Genomic DNA, 20,116 nt, shown 5'->3' on the forward strand with positions numbered 1-20,116 from the left:
CAACCAAGGTCAGAACATAAGGCACCCAGGTGATCTAGCCGGGAATTTCAAACTCTATCTTTATGTGAAAACCAAATCATGAACTTTAAGACAAGGACACTCGTACTTCTTTTGCGAATAAGGTCAACAAATAAATAGGTAACACAAGTGAACTCCTGAGGCTTTCCTATTGTCATTGAATACTTGTGTGGGGATCTAATAATAGGTCTCTGATAAGTCATAATATGCTCCTTGCCTTAATAGCTGCACATGTTTATTTCTTTGAAAAATATAGTGGTAATTAAATGCAACAAAATATATGTTTGTTATTATTACTACTATTATTATATTTTTGTATTATTTTTTTTTATTTATATTTTTTTATTTTATTTTTTTTTAAATCAAAAATTTGAAATATATGACAATTGGTATGATATATAGAAAAATATAGTAATCTCTCCCCCCAACTTAAATTCAACATTGTCCCCAATGTTTCAACATGAATGCATTAAATATGATAGTATGAAGGATAATAAGGCTGAAGGTTAGAATTTACCTGATAGAATGACTGCACACTGTTGTTGCTCACCAATTGTCATATGAAAGAAAGAAAAATTATGTACAAACAAAGGATCTCTAGCAGATATAGAGATCAATCCTGATAAACAGGATCTCCCAGATTGGTCGATTCAATTTCTGGGATAAAGTTGTCCAAAAATAACTTCAAACATTGGCCATTTACTTTAAAAATATTACCGGTGTTTGGATTCTCTAGCTCAACGATTCCATATGGATAAACAGTTTTAACTATAAATGGGCCAGTCCACCTAGATCTCAATTTTCCTGAAAATAAATGAAGTCTTGAATTATACAATAGAACTTTCTGGGAAGGCTCAAATGTTTTTCTCATAATATTTCTATCATGAAAGACTTTCATTTTATTCTTATAAATTCGAGCATTCTCATATGCTTCATTCCTGATTTCCTCTAGTTCATTAAGTTGAAGTTTGCGTAGTAAACTAGCCTTATCCATATCAAAATTAAATCTCTTAATAGCCCAGTATGCCCTATGCTCCAATTCCACAGGCAAGTGACACGGTTTACCAAAAATAAGACGGTACGGAGACATTCCAATTGGACTTTTAAAAGCAGTACGATAAGCCCAAAGTGCATCAGTTAAACGCAAAGACCAGTCTTTGCGATTTGGGTTAACCTTTTTTTCCAAAATATTCTTAATTGATCGATTGGATACTTCAACTTGTCCACTTGTCTGTGGATGATAAGGGGTGGCGACTTTATGGGTGATCCCATATTTTCGCATTAAAGCCTCAAAAGGTTTATTACAGAAGTGTGAACCCCCATCACTGATGATGGCTCGAGGCATTCCAAATCTGAAAAGAATGTTTTCCTTTAAAAATTTTAGAACAGTTTTGTAGTCATTATGTTTGCAAGGAATTGCCTCAATCCATTTGGAGACATAATCCACAGCCACTAAGATGTACAAATTTTCGAATGAAGGAGGAAATGGGCCCATAAAATCTATTCCCCAACAATCAAATATTTCGATAATTAAAATTGGGTTGAGAGGCATCATATTCCTACGAGTTATCCCACCTAGCTTTTGACAATGCTCGCAAGCTTTGCAAAAGTTATGGGAATCTTTAAACAAGGTGGGCCAATAGAAACCGCACTGTAAAATTTTTGCAGCCGTTTTCTTACCAGAGAAATGACCACCGCAAGCTTCAGAATGACAAAAGGAAATGACACTAATAAATTCGTCATTAGGTACACATCTCCTAATAATTTGGTCTGGGCAGTATTTGAAAAGATAAGGATCATCCCAGAAAAAATTTTTTATTTCAGTCAAAAATTTTCTTTTGTCTTGTTTATTCCAATGACTTGGTAGTTCACATGTGACAAGAAAATTTGCAATGTCTGCAAACCAGGGTGACGACGTGATCTCAAACAGTTGCTCATCAGGGAAAGTGTCTTTTATGGGTGAATTGTCTAAGAAATCTGGAAGAGTGAGACGGGACAAGTGATCAGCTACTACGTTCTCTACCCCCTTTTTATCTCTTATTTTTAGAAAAAATTCTTGGAGCAGAAGGATCCACCTAAGCAAATGCGCTTTAGCATCCTTTTTTGAAAGAAGGTACTTAAGGGCAGCATGGTCAGTGTAGATAATGATTTTGGATCCAATCAAGTAAGACCTAAATTTGTCTAGTGCAAATACTACAGCAAGTAGTTCCTTTTCCATAGTGGTGTAATTCTTTTGTGCACTATTTAAAGTCTTACTTGCATAGTAGATAACATACGGCTTCCTTTCTTTCCTTTGCCCTAGAACTACCCCAACTGCATATTCACTAGCATCACACATAATTTCAAAAGGAAGCGACCAGTCAGGTGGTTGCATGATGGGAGCAGAGGTCAGCAAGCTTTTGAGTTTATCAAAAGCTTTTTGACATTCTTCAGACCACACAAATTGGGTTTCCTTTTGAAGGAGATTACATAAGGGTTTAGATATTGAGCTAAAATCTTTAATGAATCTCCTATAAAATCCTGCATGACCCAAAAATGAGCGTATATCTTTGATATTGAGCTAAAATCTTAAGATTAGATTCTTCTCTTCACACCGAATTAAGACTAGCCTTAAATGGTCTACGCAGTTTTCAAAAGAGGAGCCGAAAACAGAGAAATCATCCATGAATACTTCCAAAAAGTGTTCAACCATGTCAGAAAAAGTACTGAGCATGCATCTTTGGAAGGTTGCAGGAGCATTACATAATCCAAAAGGCATTCTCTTGTAAGCAAATGTGCCAAAAGGACATGTGAAAGTGGTCTTTTCCTGATCTTCAGGATCAATTGCAATTTGGTTGTAACCTGAATAGCCATCTAGGAAGCAATAAAATTTATGACCTGCCAACCTTTCTAAGATTTGATCAATAAAAGGTAAAGGAAAATGATCCTTCCTAGTGACAGAATTAAGTTTTCTATAGTCAATGCATACACGCCAACTAGTGGGGACCCTAGTTGGAACTAATTCATTGTTAGCATTTTTGACTACAGTAACACCAGATTTTTTCGGGACCACTTGGGTTGGACTTACCCATTTACTATCTGAAATTGGGTAGATCATACCCGCATCCAGAAGTTTCAGAACTTCTGCTCTAACCACATCCTTCATGTTTGGGTTTAATCGACGTTGAGGTTGATGAGAAGGTTTGGCATCAGCTTCTAAGTGGATTCTATGAGTGCAAATTGAGGGACTAATTCCCTTGATATCAGCAATTGTCCACCCTATTGCTCCCTTATGCTCTTTGAGAATTTCCAATAATTTTAGTTCTTGACTTTGTTCGAGTTGGGATGATATGATCACAGGAAAAGTCTCTTCTTGACCAAGGTATGCATACTTGAGCTCAGATGGCAAAGGCTTTAGCTCAAGTTTAGGTGCTTGAACACTAGATGGTAGAGGACTATTGTTGCGTGTGGGCAATTCTTCAAAACGAGATTTTCACCTATCTGTATCCAACAAAGGAGCTGAATCTAATATAGCACTGATTTCTCTAAAGTTTTGGTTGATATCTGTATTTTCGAAATGAGTTAGGCATGTTTCTAAAGGATCAGAAGAAAGAGATGGGACAAGAGCATCCTCTACAATGGAGTCGATCAGATTAACTCCATGAATTTCATCATTTTCGTTATCATTATCGGGTTGTTTACAAATGTTAAATATATTAAAATCTATAGTCATATTCCCGAATGACATTTTCATTATTCCATTTCGACAGTTAATCAGAGCATTGGAGTAGCTAGAAATGGGCGGCCTAGAATGACAGGTATTGGAGTGGTACAGTTCATGACAGGCTGGGTATCTAATACTATGAAGTCGACTGAAAAGTAGAATTTATCAATTTGGACAAGTACATCCTCGACTACTCCTCTTGGTATCTTTATAGATCGATCGGCAAGTTGGAGAGTAACCTTGGTGGGTTTTAGTTCACCAAGTCCTAATTGTTCATAAACTGAATAGGGCAGTAAGTTAACATTAGCACCTAAATCCAGAAGGGCTCGTTGTATCCTGAAGTTTCCTATGATGCAAGATATGGTAGGATAACCAGGATCTTTATACTTAGGTGGGGTGTTGTGTTTGAGAATAGCACTCACCTGTTCAGTTAGAAAAGCTTTCTTTTGTACATAAAGCTTTCGCTTTATGGTACAAAGATCTTTTAAAAATTTGGCATAAGATGGGATCTGCTTAATGGCATCTAATAGAGGAATGTTAATCTTTACTTGTTTAAAGATATCCAAAATTTCTTGATCAGGTACTCCTTTTTTAGCTGCAAGCAAACGCTGAGGGAATGGAGCAACTATTTTATGATGAGGTATTGGATCATCTTGTTCAGTATTATTTTCATCCCTTTTCTCAATGAATTTATCAGGTCTGTCATCCTTCATTGGAATTTCTTTGTTAATTATTTTTCCGCTACGGAGGGTCGTAACAGACTTAACTTGTTCAAATTTAGGTTGGGATGAACTTGCTTCATGGACCTCATGTTGACCCTTTGGGTTAGATTGAGGTTGGGCTGGAAATGTCCCTTTTTCCCTAACATTGAGTTGAGCCTCAATTCTACCTACAGAATTTTTAAGTTCTTGAAGTGACTGCATTGTATTCTGATTTATTTGAGTCTGCCCTTGCATGAAGGTTTACAAAGTATCTTCAAGGGATTTCCTATGTGGTGGCACATAAGGAGTAGGAACAGAATTTCCTTGAGATTCATTGGCAGTGGGTCCATGTCTCCATCTAAAGTTAGGATGGTTTCGCCAATTAGGATTATATGTTTCTGGAAATGGTCTTTTATAAGTATTGGTGAAATTTGCTTGATCATGCAACACTTCTTGAAAAGCAGGGATTGTAGGACAATCCTTGGTCACATGTGCATTACTCTCGCAAATTCCACATATACTTTCAACAATAGTTTGTGCTTTTCCTATATTGGCTTTGCTTAATTCCATGGCTTCAACCTTTCTAGTCAGATTAGCAATTTTTGCATTGACATCATTATCATCTTTAATAAGATATATTCCTCCTTTTGCATTAGGTGCTATTTTAGATTTTTCATTTTTATCTGTTGTATCCCAAGCTTGTGCATTTTCTGCTAAAAGATCAAAATAATCCCAGGCTTCATTTGGTTCCTTACTCATGAATTCACCATTACACATCATTTCTACAAATTGTCTCATATTGGAGGACAAACCATCATAAAAGAAACTAATGACCCTCCAAATTTCATATCCATGATGTGGGCAAGCAAGTAGAAGGTCCTTGAATCTTTCCCAACAATGAAAAAATGTTTCTCCATCTTTTTGTGCAAAGTTCATGATATTTCTTCTAAGTGTGTTTGTTTTATGTGTTGGGAAGAATTTCTTTAAAAATTCTCTTGTCATTTCTTGCCAAGTAGCTATGGTCCTAGGCCTTAAGGAGTGTAACCATGACTTAGCTTTTTCCTTTAAAGAAAAAGGAAATAACTTAAGCTTAACTACTTCTTCAGTGACATCATTGAAATGAAGTGTTGAACACACTTCATCAAATTCTTTTAGGTGCAAATAGGGACTTTCAGAATCAAGTCCGTGAAACTTTGGGAGTAATTGGATTATTCCTGGTTTCATGTCAAAAGCTCCCGCAGCAGTAGGAATGACCATACAGGATGGGGTACTGGTCCTAGTGGGTTGTAGATAATCACGAAGCGTTCTAATAGGTAAGTCATCTTGAAATTCATTATCTCCCTGATTACTACCATTATCTTCCATTTGATTATTTGAACTTTTATCCCTAGATTCAACTCGGAATAATCTTTTCGTTTTATCCCTTTGCCACAACCGCATATACTAACCAATTAACCAGTCGACTTTTTTTTTTAATTATTATTATTATTTATTTATTTATTTATTTATTTTGTATATATATATATTTTTAGAGTTTTGGATGAGTATGAATATTACCTAAAGCTATGAATATTGACACCCTGCTACTAAAATTATTCGCAATCAAACAGTATCAAAGCATAGCACCCTTATTTCTAATGTTTTCCTAAAAATTTCTAGACAGCTCCTAACTGGTTTGAAGAGTACACTTAAGCCTCCAATCCGGTCTAATAACCTAGTCGACCAGGTAAGCTCCCAGGTAAGTGGAGGGGTCACGATGCGTATAGCAAAGGTTCCACTTAAAACCCACTTTCCTCGAACAGAAACTGTCTCCCTTCAATCACTTAGAGGGACAAAGCTTGCCTAGACATCGACCGGGGTCATAGAGCGAAATTGGTGCAACTTTCAGTGGTCTTCGTCCAATTGAGCTCGAATATCCTTAGGGGCCAACGTCTAGTTGATTTTAATTAGGCTTAGGATATTTATGCACTGGGATGATTTTTGGGCTAAGGACGAGTGATGAAATTCCGACCTTATCTTTTTAATGGGTTCAGCCCTTAGATTATTTTATGCAAATGTTTTATACTATATGCAACAATCAAGAAGATTTTTAACATTTTATGTCATGACATTAAATTGCAGTTGAATAGTTGATCAAGCAAACTAGCTAAATTTTTTTTCTTTTTATTTATTTATTTATTTATTTATTTATTTAATTTTTTTTAAACAAGAATAAAATTCTAATCTAGGAAAAATAGGACTAGTATGAACAAAACAGAAAAATTAATTTAAATACTCACGGCCGGAGTTCGTTCACTCCGGGAATCCAAAAATGTGATCTTGATCTTCCTCGTTACTGGTCCTGCTTTGTATCGTCCTTGAATCTGAAAAGATTTGAAATTTCAGCTGTGTTAGAAATAAAGAAAAATTGAAGAAACAGAAAGTAAAAATTGAAATTTTGCAGCCTTGTTCTCGTTCGCACGTTGCAAATTTCCGGCAACGGCGCCAAAAACTTGCTACGATTTTAATCTTGCTCTTTTTAAAAGAGAAATTAAACGTAGGATACCCCAAGTATAGGGTGTAGCAAAGTAATATTCTCGGTGAGTCCGAGATCGTATCCACAGGGATTTGACAGTGAACAAAAACTAAAGGCTAGATAATATTCAGATTGATAAAAATATAACTAAGGCATTAGGATTCAGCCTAGCACTTAATCATGCATTTCTTAAAATCATCTATTAATCATAATAAAATAGATTTAGTTTTATGGGCAGCATTACAGTAATTCTATTTTAAACTACATGGATTTCTAAGCATCTGTTATACCCGGGGGAAATAACAAATCAAAGAAAATATATAAGTTTGAAATAATTTCTATCAATCTACTGCACCATAAATCAAATCAAAAACATTAAAATCCAATTGATGATTAAAGGAAATACATGAAGAAAATGCTAGGCTTTTCCCTAGCCTTAGCTATATTAGATTTAGCTATCCATATGATATGCAAGCATTTTTGTAAAAGGGATTAGTATAGAACAAATAAAATAAAGCATAAATCCCCTTTTTTTTTCTTTTATTTGGTTCAGAAAATAGGGCACTCTGTTTTCTCTCCCGGCTCCCTTCTCTCCTCCGTCCGATTGCCTCTCAATCCCCCTTCCCGCCGACTAGCTTCTTCCCTTTCCTTCACCGGAAGGATGATGAATCGTGGCCCCCTGGTCGCCTCTCCCCCTTGCTCCGTGTCCTCCTCCTGCCTCCACCCGATGATGCCTTCTCCCCTCCGTGGCCTGGCTGGATGGATCCGTGCGGCTGCCTTCTCTCGGACCAAGCCCGACTGAGAAGATCGGAAGACTAGATGCAGATAGATGGCTTCCGAATTCCTCCTCCTTCTTTCCTCCTCCGTCGTGGCTGCTGGCTTCCTCCTCTTCCGTCGGCTGTGTAGGAATGAATCCCCTCCTTTCTCCCTCTCCTTCCTCCTCCGGATCGCCCCCTCGTAGCCCCTTCCCGGTTCCTTTTATAGATACTTTCAGCATGTTTGAAGGAGGAGAAGCGATCGGAGAAGCTGAAACGCTGCTGGGAGTGGATGAGACTCGGATTAGATGAAGTCGAATCGCTTGGGATGCTCTTCATGGCTGGGACGGTTCTCTGTTGCTTGGAAGCCAAAAGAACTTGGGGAGTTGTTTCACGGATGAAAGAAAGAGCCGGTTTGGCTTTTGGATTTCCCTCGCTGCCGTTGGGAGCCACGGACAGTTGGAAGATGCTGGGAAGCTCCTCACGACCGCTGTTCGTTGGAAAGCTGAGATTGAAGCGTTGCTAATGTGCTTGGAAAAGGATGAGACGCTCCTTGGGGACGATGTGAGATGCCATGCGGACAGTTTCTGTTTCGTATTTCCTTGGCGGATGAGATGCCACGGTGCTTGGAATTGAAGAGCCCGTTTGCATGTGCATGGAGGTCCACGGTCGGTTGGGAAAACTGGCTTCAGCCCGTTGACGTGGATACATGGGAATTTTAGGTTAGGAACTGTTGAGTCGCCACATCACAGACACTGGAGAATTTATTGAGCTCGGGCTGCCAGGCATTGGGCTGAAACCTAGCGTTATTGAATCTCTTGAATTACTTGCACTCAGACACAAATAAAACACTAATTTATTAATTTTATTAATAAAGATTAGCTATAATATAAATTATGATAGTATGAAAATTATACTTTTGTACTCTCATCAGTCTTGTAGAAAGTGGAACATGAAGCCTAGGTCTCTCTCAGAAATGAAGTCAAACCTCCCGGTCTTATGAAGGAGAGTCCTAGAGATGATACTTAGGAGGAGTCGCATTTCAGCTGAAAGTTGATTTGCAAACACCTCCTCTATGGGGGATTGAGGTGGGCTCCCTAATATGGCCGTAAGGGCCTCAGTCCTATCAGATGGATGTGTGGGAGCAATCCTCTCTCGGGAGAGATGGAGGACTCGAGCAATGAGGTCCTCCGAAATGAAAATAGGGACACCTGCTACAGTCCCTTGGATACCACCGCCACCTCATGTGACGGTTCCGTAAAATTTTCTAACTAGCCTTGGGTATGTAGGGAGGTCAAGTAAACAAAAATACTCTAAGCCTTGGGCCCTAAGACGATGTCCTAGGGTGAACCCTTCCCAGGAGAGGAAGTCAAAGTTGACTTTCCTTCCGGTAGAGACAACCCTCCCGGTGCACGGACGCGAGGGAACCGGCCTAGGCAGAGAAGGAACCGGAGGTGTTGGCCTCACGGGTTCGTTCCGTGCCTTGGACCGTCTCTCGGCGCCGCTCGCAGTGAGAGGTCTCTTCCGGCTCGGGACAACAGTTTTCCTAGGTATTTTGACCTAAAATCGAGGGAAGGACAAGAAAAAATGAGAGAAAACACGAGAGAAAGGGCCAAAAATGGGTCGGGGATGATGTAGGAGACGACTCTAGGGCTTTTTGAACAGTGACGGCTGAAAATAGAAGTAGAGAAAAAATATTTTGCTTAGGGTTAAAAGTCGGATTTCCGACCTCGAATCGACTCCTAAACATGCGCAAGTCGACTCGACCTCGAGTCGACTCCTAAACTTGCGTGAGTCGACTCGCCCACGAGCCGACTCTAAAATCTATTCGAGTCGACTCGAACTCTGGCACATAACCAAAAATTCAGTTAATTCCATGTCAAAGGAGAGAGATATGAAAATCTTAAAACTTAAGGAATGATTTGATAACCATAGACGAAAAATCCTATATCCAACATAAGCTAATCATCAAAATCAATGAATTATAGAAGAGTATCACAAAAATAGATCAATCACTCCTAACCCTCTTCTAAGAGTACAAAATCGATCTTCACTCAAGGGTTTTGTGAAGATATCAGCAAGTTGATCATCAGTACAAACAAATTCAAGCATCACATCACCATTTAACACATGATCTCTTATGAAGTGATGTCTTATCTCAATATGTTTAGTTCTTGAGTGCTGAATTGGATTTTAAGTTAGATTTATGGCACTTGTATTATCACAATTTATGGAAATCTTATCTTGTTTAATGCCATAATCTTCAAGTTGTTGCTTGATCCACAAAATTTGAGCACAACAACTTCCGACAGCAACATATTCAGCTTCCGCCGTAGATAGTGCAACCGAGTTTTGTTTCTTGCTAAACCATGAGATTAAGTTTTCTCCTAAGAGTTGACATGACCTGCTGGTGCTTTTTCTATCAAGTTTACAACTAGCGAAGTCAGAATCAGTGTACCCTATTAAGTTTATGCTTGATTCTTTAGAGTACCATAAATCTATATTTTTTGTTCCTATTAGATATTTAAAAATTCTCTTTACTACAATTAGGTGTGATTCCTTAGGATTAGATTGATATCTAGCACACATGCATACACTAAACATGACATCAGGTCTACTTGCTGTAAGATATAATAATGAACCTATCATACCTCTATACAGCTTTTGATCTACTAACTTACCTGATTCATCTTTGTCTAATTTGCATGATGAGCTCATGGGTGTGCTGATTAGTTTGTTTCCATCCATATCAAACTTCTTTAGCATCTCCTTGATGTATTTAGCTTGATTGATGAAGATCCCTTCCATAGGTTGTTTGATTTGAAGCCCGAGAAAATAATTCAGCTCTCCCATCATGCTCATTTCAAATTCACTCTGCATTAAAACAGCAAATTCTTCGCAGAGGCGATTGTTAGTAGCACCGAAAATAATATCATCTACATAAATCTGCACTACTAACATATCTTTGTTTTTCCTTTTTAAAAACAGTGTTGTATCAATGTTCCCTCTAGAAAATTCATGGTCTAACAGAAATTTGCTAAGTCTTTCATACCATGCTCTAAGGGCTTGTTTTAGACCATAAAGTGTTTTATCTAGTTTGTAAACATGATTGGGGTATTGATGATTTTCAAAACCAGGAGGTTGTTCTACATAAACCTCCTCATTAAAATACCCATTCAAGAAAGCACTTTTTACATCCATTTAAAATAATTTGAAGTCTTTAAAACATGCAAATGCTAGTAACATCTAATTGCCTCAAGTCTAGCCATAGGAGCAAAGGTCTTATCAAAATCTATACCTTCTTCTTGATTATAACCCTTTGCTACTAGTCTAGCCTTATTCCTAACTACAACTCCATTTTCATCAAGTTTATTTTTGTATACCCATTTAGTTCCAATTATCGGGTATTCAGTAGGTCTTTCTACTAAATTCCATACTTTGTTCCTTGTAAATTGGTTTAGTTCCTCTTGCATAGCATTTATCCAATTTACATCATTTTCAGCTTCTTCAATATTTTTAGGTTCTAAATGTGAAACAAATGCTAGATGATTATTTAAGTTTCTAAGAGAGGCTCTTGTTCTAATAGGTTGAGATGGATCATCTAAGATTAACTATTTAGGGTGACCGTGAGCATACCTCCAAGCCTTTGTAAGCCCATGTTCAGCAATTACCTCTTGGCTTGTTGAAGTCTCTTTGCTTCGGTTCATTCTCTTGTAAGGTCATGTCATCCATCTTTTCCTCAAGTATCCCTATTTCATCATCAAAAGCTACTCTCTTGCTAGAAGAAGCATCATTGTCTCATCAAAAACAATATGAATAGATTTTTCGATAACAAGGGTTCTTTTGTTGAAGACTCTATAGGCCCTACTTGATGTAGAGTATCCCAAAAAGATACCCTCATCAGATTTGGAATCAAATTTTCCTAAGTTATCTTTGCCATTATTATGAACAAAACATCTACAACCAAAAATATGAAAGTAGTTTACTTTGGGCTTTCTATCTCTCCAAAGTTCATAAGGTGTTTTCTTAATAATTGATCTCAATAAAACTTTATTTAGTATATAGCACGATGTGTTAATTGCTTCACCCCAAAAATACTTTGGGAGATCACTTTTACATAACATGGTCCTAGCCATTTTCTCTAAGGTTTTATTCTTTCTTTCCACCACTCTATTTTGTTGTGGAGTCCTAGGTGCAGAAAAATTATGAGTTATTCCCTTCTTACTACAAAATTTTTCAAACAGATGATTTTCAAATTCCATTCCATGATCACTTTTAATAGCTATAACTGAAGCATTTCTTACGTTAGTTACTTCCTTATGGAATTTCTTAAATACTGAAAATGCTTCATCTTTATGAGCTAAAAACATGATCCATGTGTATCTAGAGAAATCATCTACAATGACAAGACCATACTTGTTCCACCAAGGCTTGTGGTTCTAGTTGGTCCAAATAGATCCATGTAAAGTAGTTCAAGGGGTCTAGTAGTAGAGACACAATTTATGGATTTAAAAGAACTTCTAGATTGTTTGCCATATTGACAAGCTTCACAAATTTTATTTTTCTCAAACTTTATCTTTGGCAAACCAATCACAGAATCTCATTTAACTAATTTAGATATTGTATCCATACTTGCATGACCTAATTTACGGTGCCATAACCAACTTGCATCATTGACCTTAGTATCACTAGCTACTAAGCAATGACTATTTTTGGCAAGATCTTCAAGGTCTACTACATAAACGTTGCCACGTCTTATTTCTTTGAATACTAAGTTATTATCAATTGAGTTGGTTATGATGGATAAAGATGGCTTAAACAAAACATCAAAATCTCTATCACATAATTGACTAACGCTACGTAAGTTATGCTTAAGACTATCTACAAATCGTACATTTATCAACGTAGGTTGAAGGGGTGATTTATACTTTACCTATACCAATAATGTGATCTTGGTTATTGTCTCCAAAAGTCACCGCACCTCCCCTTTTTGACTCTAGGATGAAGAATTGCTCCTTGTCACCCGTCATGTGTCTTGAGCAGCCACTATCCAAGTACCAACAGTGTTTGTTGTCCTTGGCTGCAAGATACTCCTACACAAGAAAATCATACAATTTTAGGTACCCAAGTTTTCTTGGGTCCTTCAAGGTTAGTAATGTTGGTTCCTTTTGGAATCCAAATCTTTTTAATCTTTCTTTTAACTTTAGTTTTTTTGTGGTTACATACATTTGCTAAATGTCCTACTTTACCACAACAAAAGTAAGTTACATTTTTGGTTTTACTTTTTCCAACTTTTACAAAGAAGTTTTTAAGAAATTTTTGCTTGTTGTTAGGCATATACCCTAAACCGGCTTTATTAAATACAGCTCTTTGACTATTAAGAATCATTTCTAGTTTTTCAGAACTAAAGGTAAACTTCTCAACTATAGGTTTATATTTTTCAAGTTCTTTTGTTTAAGTTCAATTTTTCTATTTTTAGTAGATTTAGATCTTTTGTAAAGTTATCTTTTAGAATTCGATTACTGTTTTCAAGTTCTGAAACTTTCTTAGTTAGTCTTTCATTATCTTTAATTAAAGTATTAGTTTTTTGAGTTAGCAATTGGTTGCTTGTTTTAAGTTCTAAGTTTTCTTTGATGATGGAGTCCTTATCCTTAATTAACTTATCGTATTTATGAGTGTAAGATTGATTAGTTAGCTTTAATTCTTTATTTTTAAGGTTTATTGTCTTATATTCATCCATTAGTTCATTAAAAGCATCATACAATTCATCAAAAATAAAATCTAAATGTGTTTCAGATATTACCTCATTTTCATTCGCCATAAAATAGAAATTGGCCTTTTCTTCTTATTCATCTTCCGATGATGATGATGATAATTTATCGGTGTTAGTCCAGGTGGTGACAAGAGCTTTCTTTTTCTTGTGTTTGTTGCTCTTTTTCAGCAAGGGACAGTCAGCTCTGAAATGGCCCGGCTTCTTGCATTCATAACATCCAATTCCCTCTCCTTCCCTTTTCTTACCTTTATCCTTATTAAAGGAATTTGAGGGAACTCTTTTCCTATGGAGAGGCTTCTTCCTGTTGATGAATCTTTTAAATTTCCTCACAAGAAGGGCTTCTTCATCATCTTTCTCATTGTCTTCTTCTTCTTCACTGCTGCTGCTGCGAGAGGGATCCTTGTTAGAAGAAGTAGACTTAAGGGCAATTATCTTTTTCTTGTGGGAGGACTCTTCTTCACTGTGTTGCTTCATTGTGAGCTCATGTGTCATCAAAGATCCAAGTAGCTCCTCGAGTGGCAGCTTATTCAAGTCTTTAGCTTCTTGGATTGCCGTTACCTTAGCTTCCCATGACCTTGGTAAAGATCGAAGAATTTTTTTGAGAAGGTCACTGTTAGTATAACTTTTGCCAAGGCTTTTTAAGCCATTGACAATATCAGTAAATCTAGTGAACATGCAAGTGATGGTTTCATTAGATTCCATTTTAAATAGTTGATACTTATGAACTAGCATGTTTATTTTAGATTCCTTGACTTGATTTGTGCCCTCGTGGGTCACTTCAAGTCTATCCCATATCTCTTTTGCAGAATTGCAAGTAGAGATTCTATTGAATTCATTATGGTCAAGGCACAATAAAGTACATTCATTGCTTTGGCATTTAGTTGTGCCTTCCTTCTATCACTATCATCCCAATCTTTTTCAAGCTTGGGTATAGCAATGTTATCTACATAGATAGAAGGAATATATGGTCCATTAACTATGATGCTCCAAACATTATAGTCTTGGGCTTGGATAAATATCCTAATTCTAGCCTTCCAATAGGTGTAGTTGTTAGATGTATGCCCTAGAAGCCAATTTGGCTGACACATTTTTGATTCTAGGGACATAATTTTGTACTTGACTATTTATTATTGAATAAATAAAAGGCATCTTTTCATTCATATTGTTTATGTGTCTATGAATCGTCCAAGAAATTAATAAGATGATGATACATATTCTCAAGAGTTGAGAATTTGAGCCATGTATCATTGGTGATTAATTTCTAAATGCTCCTGATCAATGGATCATCACGAGGACGGTGATCGATCCGATCAGTGCACAGATCACTTTCCTTCTAGATGGACGAGACTTGAGTCCACAGTGTAGGGACACTGAAGTGATAGTGCAGGTGCTTGTTAGAGAACAAGGGTACTGAGCGTGACCAAGACAAGAAGTCACTTGGATGTCTATCCACTCGTCAGTGACTTGCTTGATGTTGCAGTAGTATGACTGGTCCTTTGACCTGCGGTGCTTCGGCTACTCACAGTGAGGTTATTGTAGTTTGACTGCACACATACATGGTCTCTAGCCATATGGGTCCATGCAGTGTAGATTGGCTGCAGTAGGTTCACTGTAGGAGTAGGGTATGCACCTATAAGGAATCTATCGACCTTGATAGAAGAGGAGTGATCCTATGTGATTTGTTAGACTGAGTTCTAAGACCTTGGCCAGGGCAGTAATATAAAGTGGAAAAAGAGTTTTCCACTATCCAACTCAAGTCGAATAAATCTTGACATATGACAGACGATGGGGTTTGACGAGTTGTCCATGACCTCCGTCCTGTAGGGATCCACGATAGTAGGACTGTATCACATGTTAACTGCACCTAGAGGTTCATCATTCCATTCTGCTGGGTAGCTACTACATGCTGCTAGGTGTCACTGGTGGATGGTGGGACTCATAGGGATTATCTTGATGATCGATAAACCCTAACGAGTTGAGTTGGAATCGTTCCAACCCATTGAAAGGAGTTTTCAATGATATTGTGATAGAGATCATAATATATCTCACTACCAGTCAGAATAGAACCTATGGGGTCACACACACTAGAAGTATTGACCGATCCGATGGTTGAAATCGTGATTAGGAATCACAAGTAATCAATTTGATTGATAAGAAGTTGAAGAAGGAACAAAGGGAATTAATTAATTGGACTTAAACACAAATCCTACTTCGGGTAGGATTCCTAGAGTCCTAATTGGATTAGGACTGGGAATCCTAGTTGGAGTAGGACTGGGATTCCTACTTGGAATAGGATTCCTACAATCCTAATGAGATTAGGAATTTTGAATCAAAATTGGATTCCTACTTGGAGTAGGATTCCTAGAGTCCTAATCGGATTAGGACTTCGGATTCAAATAGAGTCCTAATTGGATTAGGACTAAAATCAAATATGTCCTAATTTGGATTAGGATTTCTTAAGTCACAATTAATTATTAATCTAATGAATCAATAAGACTCCTAATTGGATTAGGATTGAAGAGTTCAATTAAGTCAAAATTGATTTAAGTTCTAATTGGATTAGGACTTACCTAGATTGGATCCTAATTGGTTCACCCTTGGGCTAAGCCTAATTGGATTAGGGCTTGACCACATTAGGGCTTTTCAAACCCTACTTAATGTGGATTAGGGTTAACCATGAGGAGGGGAATATGCCCCTCCCTTTTCCATGTGGAGAAGGGAGAAGAGAAAGGTAATTACTCTAGGGCTCCTAGATTGTAGGAGCCCTAGATGGTTATAAAAAGGGGCAAAGGGGGCCGGCGCCCTAGATGAGCTCTCCCTCTCCTCTTCCATCACGTGGCCACCCCTCTCCCTTCCTTGGTTCAGCCGCCATCAGCAAGGGGAAAAGAAGAAGAGGCGTGCACCTCTCCTTGGCCTCCTTCCTTGGTTCCAACGCAGGGAAGAAAAGAAGGCTGCGTGGGGATTCTTCTTCTTCCTCTTCTTCATCCTTCTTCTTCCTCCTCTCAAGCACAATCAAGGGTTGATTGAAAGAGAGGAAATCAGCCATCAAAAGAAGTCTTTGCAAGGGAGCTAGCACCCCGGGAAGACAAGAGAGCTTTGATCGGATCACTGCTTCGTGTGGATACCCGTAGAGGCCGGGCACTTGAACGGCTTCAAGCGAACCTTCATCCTAGACCACGAACTTCAGTTTGCGGTGATCATCTACCCGCACAAGGTGAAGATCTGATCTTCCTAAAGGTTTAAAAGGTTTTAATTCTTATCTAACTACGAACGGTTCATAAAACAACGTTCATGCGATGAACGTCGATCCCGCTTATGCCGATTCCGCTGCCATCTGAATTCTTTTGAAATATCAGCGGCATGTGCGGGTTCCCAACAGTGGTATCAGAGCCTAGGCTTCGTAGATTAAGGTAAGAATTAAATATCTAAAGGCTTATTAGATCTGAAAATTGAATGATCATGCATGCTGAAAAATTCTGCATGCAGATTTTTCAGGGGTGTTGATTTTTGCATGCTGATTTTTATGTGATAAAAAGATGATTCTAATTGCATTGTTAATGGGATTACAAAGTTTAGAATCATGATTAGCATGATCAGTGACCTATGTCATGATATAATCAGTTAGTTTTCAGATCTGAAAATTATAATTGTTGCATACGTTGATGATCATAGGATTCAAACCCTTTTGGTATTAAATGTAATGACCTGCGATGTGATCTGCAATGTCATGTAATTTTTCAGATGCTTGCATGCATCTTATTTGATGTTTTGAGAGGCCTGCGTGCCTCCTAAAAGGAGATGTAATTTATTTTTATTTTTATTTTACATCTGGTTGTATTTCTGTGATGTGATGTACATCAACGATCAAGCTGAAGCAAAGGCATGAGATGAAAGGTGATCTAAGCGGTTGATGGCGATGGGATCAAGAGTTGATCAAGGATCGAATCAAGGAGGCTTAGAACCAATTCAAGAGTTGAAGACCACTTGATCGATTGATGTGCATGTGCTTGTAATACGACCTAATTAGAATCCATGATCATCACCTATTTAAAGTTTAACTTTATTTGATGCTGCGATTATAACTGCCTGTGATGTACCGTTTGCATGAGATGTGAATGCGAGTCGGGTAGATAGGTTTACATGTGATGTAGCAAACCCAATTGAGACCTAAATCAAAACCTCCTCAATCAAGTCGAGAGTGAACCGACATGAGCAAGTCATATTAGATTAATTGATCTAATTGGTGTCTAGGAAAGCATGAAAAGGTGGTTACTTAATTAGGACTTACTCTCTGAGTAAGGGGAGCCTCCCACCTGCTTACCTGGCCAATTGTTCGATTACCTCTTATGAAGGGCTCAAGTTGCAAACACTAAGACCTGATTAACCAATATTAAGTCAATAGGTCTTCCACTGTAGTAGAGCTGCTAAGGCCTTTCTGATGTTGATTTGTCTCGGCTGGACACAGTGGTCAAGTTGCATCGGGGGGCTGGACCTCTCTATAGACATGAGATGTTGTAGGGTAAAGGTGGGGTTGGGCACCAATAACTGTTAGGTGAGGACCCAATGACGACTTTATTCCTACGGTTATACGGTGGGTCTGACTTAACTAAGAAATGGGACCAATAACTGTTAGGTGAGGTTTTCATGGCTTAGAGACCAAGTTGCACTGCAACATGCTTGAGAAGCATTGTACAAGAGTTGTACATTCATCAATCTATGTGTCACCAATAACTGTTAGGTGAGGTGGCATGTAAATTGGTGGGACCGCAGTACCCACTAGAAACCCTAGTCGTGTGGGATTTCCGTTTCCCTACCAGGGGAGTGTGAGGGATTCGAGAAAATAGTGGGAGTTACATTTGTTCTAAAAGACCTTAGAACAGATTAGGATCAAGTACAAAAGTCTAACTAGAATCTTTACTCTCTGCAGATACAATGTCAGCTTCAAACCCTTTGACCCGTATTCTTGAGACCAACCGACTGACCGGGACCAATTACAAAGACTGGCTTAGAAATCTCAAAATAGTTTTGGACTGTGAGAAGATAGGCTACATACTCGATTCAGATATCCCCACACTACCAGCACGTCCTACTGATGTTCAGCGTGAAATGCATAAAAAGTGGTTGGATGATGACATTAGAGTAAAATGCTATATGATGGCATCCATGTCTAATGAACTCCAATGCCAGCATGAAAATATAAAGACTGCTAGGGACATACTGGCACACCTGCAAGAGTTGTATGGTGAGCAGAGTCGCACAGCTCGTTTTGAAGTGTCCAAGAGGCTCTTCAAAGCGAAGATGCGCGAGGGGCAGTCTGTCCATGATCACGGTCTGACCATGATCAAGGACCTAGAGGAGCTTGAGAAGCTCGGTATGGACATGCACAAGGAATTACAAGTGGATTTGATCCTACAGTCACTTCCTGATTCATTTGGTCAGTTTATAGTAAACTACCACATGAATAAGATTGAATGCACTAAGACTGAACTAATCAACATGTTGGTAACTGCTGAGGGAGCCTTGAAAGGTTCAAGGGGCAATGTCCTTGCTGCTGAGTTGACTTCTGGTTCCAAGAGAAAGTCTACTTGGAAGAAAAAGAAGCCTGCTAAGAAGCAGAAGAAAGACAAGAAGCTAAAGAAGGAAGTTCAAAAGAAAAAGGCTAACGACAAAGGAAAATGTTTCCACTGCAATGTCGAAGGCCACTGGAAGAGAAACTGTCCTTCATACCTCGAGAGCCTGAAGAACAAGAAAGGTGACATACCTTCAGAAGGTATAGACTTGCTCATAATTGAAACTAATCTAACGGTTTCTTCTACTTCTAGTTGGGTTATAGATTCTGGTTCTAGTGCTCATTTGTGCACTACCATGCAGGGTCTAAAGAAAAGTAGAAGGCTGGCGGAAGGTGCAGTAACCCTTCGGGTTGGCAACGGGGCAAAAGTTGCTGCTGTGGCTGTGGGCACCTACCATCTGCGACTACCGTCTGGATTTAGTTTAATACTTAGAGACTGCTATTATGTACCTGTTGCTAGCAGAAATTTGATTTCTGTTTCATGTCTAGCACAGGAAGGTCATGTTTTTACATTTGACAAAGACTGCTGTTCTATTTATTTGAGAAATAAAATAGTCGCACGTGGTTTCATGATTGACAGTCTCTATCATTTACATATGGATGTATCTGTGAATGTTACCGAGCAAGATGTGAGTGCCAAAGGATCCAAAAGATCCAGAGATGAGATAAACCAAAGATATTTGTGGCACCTCAGACTTGGCCATATTGAAGAGGATAGGATGAACAAAATGGATAAAGATGGGCTTCTCGGCTCATTGACTTCCGAGTCATATCCAGTTTGCGAGTCCTGTCTTCAAGAAAAAATGGCTAGACTGCCCTTTGTAGGACATGGGGAGAGGACCACTGAAATACTTACCCTAATACATACAGATGTATGTGGCCCATTCGATGTGCTAGCCAGGGGACGTTATTCTTACTTCATTACCTTTACCGATGATTATTCACGGTATGGGTATGTGTATCTTATGAGATACAAGTCTGACTCTTTTGAAAAGTTCAAAGAGTTCAAGAATGAAGTAGAAAAACAAACTGGAAAATCTCTTAAGGCTCTTCGATCAGATCGAGGAGGAGAATACCTTAGT

At 38.3% G+C, this 20,116-nt stretch overlaps 1 non-coding gene and 1 pseudogene across 1 annotated transcript; one reads left to right on the top strand and one right to left on the bottom strand.

The window, feature by feature from the left end:
- Positions 1–631: 631 nt before the first annotated feature.
- On the bottom strand, positions 632–5,862 carry LOC120111178 (annotated as a pseudogene).
- On the top strand, positions 5,270–5,376 carry LOC120111242. Its single transcript, XR_005512320.1, has one exon. It is a non-coding gene; the product is annotated as a small nucleolar RNA R71 (small nucleolar RNA).
- Positions 5,863–20,116: the final 14,254 nt, after the last annotated feature.

Source organism: Phoenix dactylifera, chromosome 6 (assembly GCF_009389715.1).
Source record: "Phoenix dactylifera cultivar Barhee BC4 chromosome 6, palm_55x_up_171113_PBpolish2nd_filt_p, whole genome shotgun sequence".
In the NCBI taxonomy this organism is placed as follows: Eukaryota; Viridiplantae; Streptophyta; class Magnoliopsida; order Arecales; family Arecaceae; genus Phoenix; species Phoenix dactylifera.